The sequence below is a fragment of the Electrona antarctica genome (assembly GCF_951216825.1).
Source record: "Electrona antarctica genome assembly, chromosome: 2".
Taxonomy (NCBI): domain Eukaryota; kingdom Metazoa; phylum Chordata; class Actinopteri; order Myctophiformes; family Myctophidae; genus Electrona; species Electrona antarctica.
Window position 1 is genome coordinate 22,025,561 of NC_136807.1, and position 6,000 is coordinate 22,031,560.

A 6,000-nucleotide genomic window follows, 5' to 3' on the forward strand; every position below is an offset into this window, starting at 1 on the left:
CCTCTCTACGTGTTAATACCTGAAGTCGTTGATGAAAGTGCATTCTCACATTCTAACCTGTGTGTGGGTGTGTGTGTGTGTGTGTGTGTGTGTGTGTGTGTGTGTGTGTGTGTGTGTGTGTGTGTGTGTGTGCGCGCGCACGCGTATTAGTTTATTCAAACTCAGTTAAATCTATCAACATAAATACAATGGGACACATGCTACATGTTGTTTTATAATGTTTACTTATGTAGGGAATCTAGGGATATGCTTTTTTAAACTTGAATGAATGACCACACCCTTAGGCACTATAATAGATTATAGCCTACTAGACCTTTATTGTCCTCATTTGTTTCTCTCCTTCATTTATGACATACTTAACACAGAGGCTACCATTCAAGGATGCTGCTAATGGAAGGAAAAGGCAAATAGTTTACTGGTGGTGGCCACACGTTGGAGGGAGTCCTTGAAAGAGGTGAGGTCATTGACCATATTCACAGTGGCTATACTCCCAAGTGTGTCGTAAGAACAAAATGACCACTGTGTGAATATGGTCTCTACTTCCATATTCTATAGTGACTATAAGGCTGGATACGGGTTCGGGTGGAGGAACCATGTCAGAAGGCCCAGAGTTCTTCTTAGCTGCATTTGTAATTATGCACGGGAGGCTCATGTTGTCCGGATCTTGTGGAGGACAGAGGTCATGGGCCTCAGGCCACAATTAAATAAATATTAGCGTTAGAGAAATAGACAAACTGAAATGAGCTGGGACATATGCAAACAGGGTGTATTTATTACTGCCTGCGGTTCTCATTATCTATTGGTCACGAGCACCGATGCCTGCCCGCACCCGCCATATCCGCAATGCGTGTGCGTATGTCTGTGTGTTTGTGTGCATTCATCTTACATTATGTGTGTATGTTGCTGACTGCATTTGAGCACGGATGGTGATGTCTGACATCATGGCGTGAGAAGTCTTATCTCCAAATAGGACATAGCGCTGGTCCGCCTGACAAATGTGAGTGTGTCTAGACATCAGGCCCCCTCCTTTCTGTGTCTCAGCTATATTGCCCAACCAAGCAACGCTAGCTTGAGTTCATACATCAACTATGCACCCCTATAACAAACTTTTGGCCGAGCATTATGTCTTTAATGGCTACAGCTCCCTCTCATATTACCAGCCTCACGTCAACATTGGGCAGCCAAATTTCACAAGGGACAATATTGGGTCAGGTAAACATAATGGATCTTTTCAATAAAAGTATGCGGTGAGAGGGGCACATCAAATATGCTGTTCATATTGGCCCAATACATGAATTAAATTGAGCAGAAGGTATTTGTAGATACCATTTGTAAGTGTTGTGCATTCTCAAAGTTAAATGAACACAATAAAAGTGGATTTTACTGTGTACAGAATGGTGACTGGTGAGTAAAGGGGAACACGGCAGACCCTTATTGGTCCATTTTTGCACCCTCATGGTTAAAAGTGGATTTTACTGTGAAGATGATAGATTGAGCAGGAGTGGCATGCACGTTCACCCTCAAAAGTCAGCAGGACACAGTGATATACAGTATGAGTATGCCACTCAAACTGAAGGGTGATTTCTTTGGACGTCAACAGTTTTGATCTGTCTCACTGTGAGTACAGCTATAGCATAGTAACAGTGATCTGAGACAGTGGTTCTTAAACTGTTTCACGTCAAGGACCACCATGCCAATGTATTTGGCCCCGGACCCCCATCTGAAAATATTTTGTGCCAAGGACCCCCATACAAGATTTGTGTTTACCAAATATTCATCCACAAGATTTTTTTTTAAATAGCAGATCTACAATCTCACAACGTGTCGCACTGATTTATTTTGACCTCAACCGTTCTGATCTGTCTAGGTCTAGGAGACCCCTCTCTGTCTCACTGTGAGTTTAGCTATAGCAAAACAACAGTGGCTGTAAAGAGAGAGAGATGCGATGGTTTAGCTTTGACTAAATAAGGAGTTTGGTGCCAGGAGCCACAGTGTGGCCAGCAGCCCTAGAATGTTTTCCCTGTGTGTGTGTGTGTGTGTGTGTGTGTGTGTGTGTGTGTGTGTGTGTGTGTGTGTGTGTGTGTGTGTGTGTGTGTGTGTGTGTGTGTGTGCGCGCGCGAGCGTGCTGTGATCGTGCCTGCGTATCTGTGTCTCTGTGTGTCGTGTGTCTGTGTGGTTGGAGAATTGAGGGAGAATCTGAGGAATGCCCTCCCTCCCCATAGCAACCCTATAACCCCCAGCCTTAATGACCCCCCAATAAAAGAGCCCCATTAATCTAATACACACACGCGCACGCATGCACCAGCATGCTTTTGCTTTCACCAGGCCATTTAAAAACAATGGAACAATAGACTTAAGCAGTTTTTTTCACAATTTAACTGTGTTCCCTAGATGCACAATCCACCATGTCTCCATCATTTCATTGCTTGCAAACTTGCCTCGCAACACTCACAACACTCACTACGGTGACTACAGTAATTTGGTGGAGTCTGAAGGCAAGACAGATAAACAGTGGAAACAGCCTCAGGAGCATTCATAGACGATATTTATAAGATGAAGGATGAGAGAGAGATGTAATGGTGATAGATGCAGATGTGCATGCACATACCGCACGCACGCACACACGTACGTACACACGCACACACACACACACACACACACACACACACACACACACACACACACACACACACACACACACACACACACACACACACACACACACACACACACACACCATATGTCTTCTGCTCTGTCACGCTACTAGACGATTGGAATTTACCTTAACAATTACAAGTCAGGGCATGAGACAGACAGACAGACAGACAGACAGACAGACAGACAGACAGACAGACAGACAGACGGGATAGATAGACGATAGAATAACTCATGCCTGAACAGTGAACACGCCAGTCGTATGGTTCCCTCTAGTGGATAATTTTGGTATTGCTGTGTTGTGTCAGGTGTTTGTTGTTCCACTTTTCTCGTGTTTCCCTCTATTTTCTCTTGATCCACTTTTCTCCACTCACTCAGGAAACAAAAAATAAAAACAACTTTATTAGGGGGGTAAAAAAACCGCTAAGGAATAAAATCAATAAAAAAGTGGAATGAGTTAGCTGGGGAAAACAATATTGAAGAGGTGGGTTTTGATGGCGGTTTTAAAGGTTTGGATATATATATATAATTAATTCATCTCATATCACCCCAATATTTTTATTATGTCCAGGGGGTCCCCAGAATAATAAAGAACCCATGGAGGTGGTTCCCCTTTAAGGCTAGAAGAGAGAGAATGCTTTTCCAGTTTCCACCTATTCAGTTGCAGAATTCTGCACTAAATCTAATCTAACGACAACAATCTTCTCTTATTGGGTCTGTCTCCTAATATCAATTTGGGTGTCTTTAATAATACTGCTTTTATCATCATATGTCATACATAATCTCATTCTGGCCAATCACAATTTGCGTCCTCACTTGTTTGTGTTTGTCTTCGCCCCTCAAAAGAATGATTCAATAAGCAACTAAAACATGTAATTGACAGCTGAGGACAATTTGGCGGGTGTAGCTTAGCACTATAGTTTGGTTGTGGGAAAACCAACCTCAAATCCCAACAACTCAAAGCACTGTAATAAATTCTGTCCTGTTTTTGTGCAATCATCATAGCTTTCAGGCTGAGTAAGAAAAAAATGAATATAATGTACAATAAGAAACGCCAATCATGATTATGAATGTTATTACAGATAGGCTACAGGATTATGATTATGTATCAATTATCTCTTCCTCTCTCTCGCACAAAATTGTGTTATTGTCAGACCAGCCAGTGATTCAGATGGCAAACTCACTAGGCCTATTGTTCACCACCACACCCAATCAACCTCAGCAAAACTCAATAGAGGAAGTTCCATGAGTGATGCTCTAACCACAAGACACTCATACACACACACACACACACACACACACACACACACACACACACACACACACACACACACACACACACACACACACACACACACACACACACACACACACACACACACACACACACACACACACAACCATCCACATATCTATGCGGTGGCAAATAAAGTGAGGCACGCAGATTACAGCAAATTGTGGTTGCTCTTCCATCCAGAGAGAGAGAGAGAGAGAGAGAGAGAGAGTGTGTGTGTGTGTGTGTGTGTGTGTGTGTGTGTGTGTGTGTGTGTGTGTGTGTGTGTGTTTGCGCGTGCGTGCGTGTGACGCGCGTGCGTGCGTGCGTACACATGCACGTGCACATGTGCCGTGTGTGTATTTAGTTGGCACTTGGAGAGTGTGTGGAGAGTGTGTGTGTGTGTGTGTGTGTGTGTGTGTGTGTGTGTGTGTGTGTGTGTGTGTGTGTGTGTGTGTGTGTGTGTTTGCGCGTGCGTGCGTGCGTGCGTGCGTGCGTGCGTGCGTGCGTGCGTGCGTGCGTGCGTGCACATGTGCCATGTGTGTATTTAGGTGGCACTTGGTTGCTGTTTCTCAAAAGTAGATCAGGTATAAGGACAACATAAACTTGTCCATCATGTTTCTGTTTGTCTTATTGTTCATCTCTAAGGTTTCTTTATTGGAAACATTAGTATAGAACAGTATCATTGATTCACTGCATCATGAGAATTAAGACCTCTAGTTGTAATAAACAATAACAATCTCTCCCCTGGAGTCATTGGATATCCCTCACATCAGAAACCAAATATACACATATGAGGGGAATCAAATCATATTTATGTTTTAAACTTTTTAGTTAAAAATGAGAAAAAGGCTGCACACTCCTAGCCACAATGCTGTATATTTATTGACAAGAATCCAACGTTTCGACCTAGGAGGTCTTCTTCAGTTCTTTTGAGTTCACAAAACTTTTATGGCTCCAAAATAAAGGTTTGGAAACCTCTGGCCCACAGTCTGTTCACTTGAATGACAATGACACATTCCATTGGTTTGGTCTTAACTTCTCCACAACAAAAGCCCAGTCGTCTTTCATTCTGCTGTCCCATGTCCTCTTTTTCCACTCTTTGTTCACACACGTGACACGCCGCAAAATCCAGAGTGTTGTTTTAAATCTGCATACAAGGGGCCATTATGGGTGTTTTACACTGTAAGAGTAACACTCAAGTATCAAGGCAAGCATTGCACAGTAGGCCTGTAAATCATGACAGTGTTGCTACTGTTGATATAAACAACCAGATTCATGTGATGACCATGGTCACTGGTCCAGTCATCTGACCATATAACATGATTATAGGCTTACTTCAATTATGTGATAAGTGTCAAGTACAGACAGTATAGCATATAGACTCTATGCCATAGCGGATATATAGGATAGCCTTACTATTTTACGCACACCAATCCCATGCAGCACTAGTTTGTTATAATTCAAGGATAAAACTAAATTAAGCTGCTAATGTTTAATGACTGAGCGAAGATGAGCTTCGGGTTAGTACTAGTTAGTACATGTTTTTTGTCTTTCTTTCTTTTTTCTTCCAGAGTGCATCATCATGTTGTCGTAACCCATGTTAAGACGTGAGAAAAGTGCGTGCAGTGTGCTCTCCTGCGGTCGTGCATGTAATAATGAATCCTGGGGGGTGTGAGACCCATTTCCAGCGACGGGGGGGCGCAGTGCGCACGCAGCCACCATCCATCCATGCACTCTTGCACTGCAGGCCCCCCTGCCCGGTAAAGCATGGGAGTGCAGGAGCAGCGGGGACAGTGTCAAAGCTTTACCATATTTGGTGGTGGAGCCCCTAATTATAATACCGGGAAGGAGCTGGGAGATGCTTCGGTGAAGTCTGCTCTCGTTCTCTCTCTCTGCATGTGTGACGCGTAAACTCACTCATGTTCGTGACAGACTGTCAACGACCTGTGTAATGGTGGGATGGTTGGATGATAGCCTGCTCTGTCTTGCTGTCCAGCTGTTAAACAAGAAGATGGTCCCAGCCTCATCATCTGCCACGAAACTTCCAACGTCCGACTAAACACTCAGCC

At 43.6% G+C, this 6,000-nt stretch overlaps 1 protein-coding gene across 4 annotated transcripts in view; it reads right to left on the reverse strand.

Annotated features, from left to right (window-relative positions):
* The window catches only part of flna (filamin A, alpha (actin binding protein 280)), a 54,753-nt gene that overhangs the window by 48,136 nt on the left and 617 nt on the right, over positions 1–6,000 (reverse strand). The gene's annotated exons all lie outside the window — the stretch shown is intronic.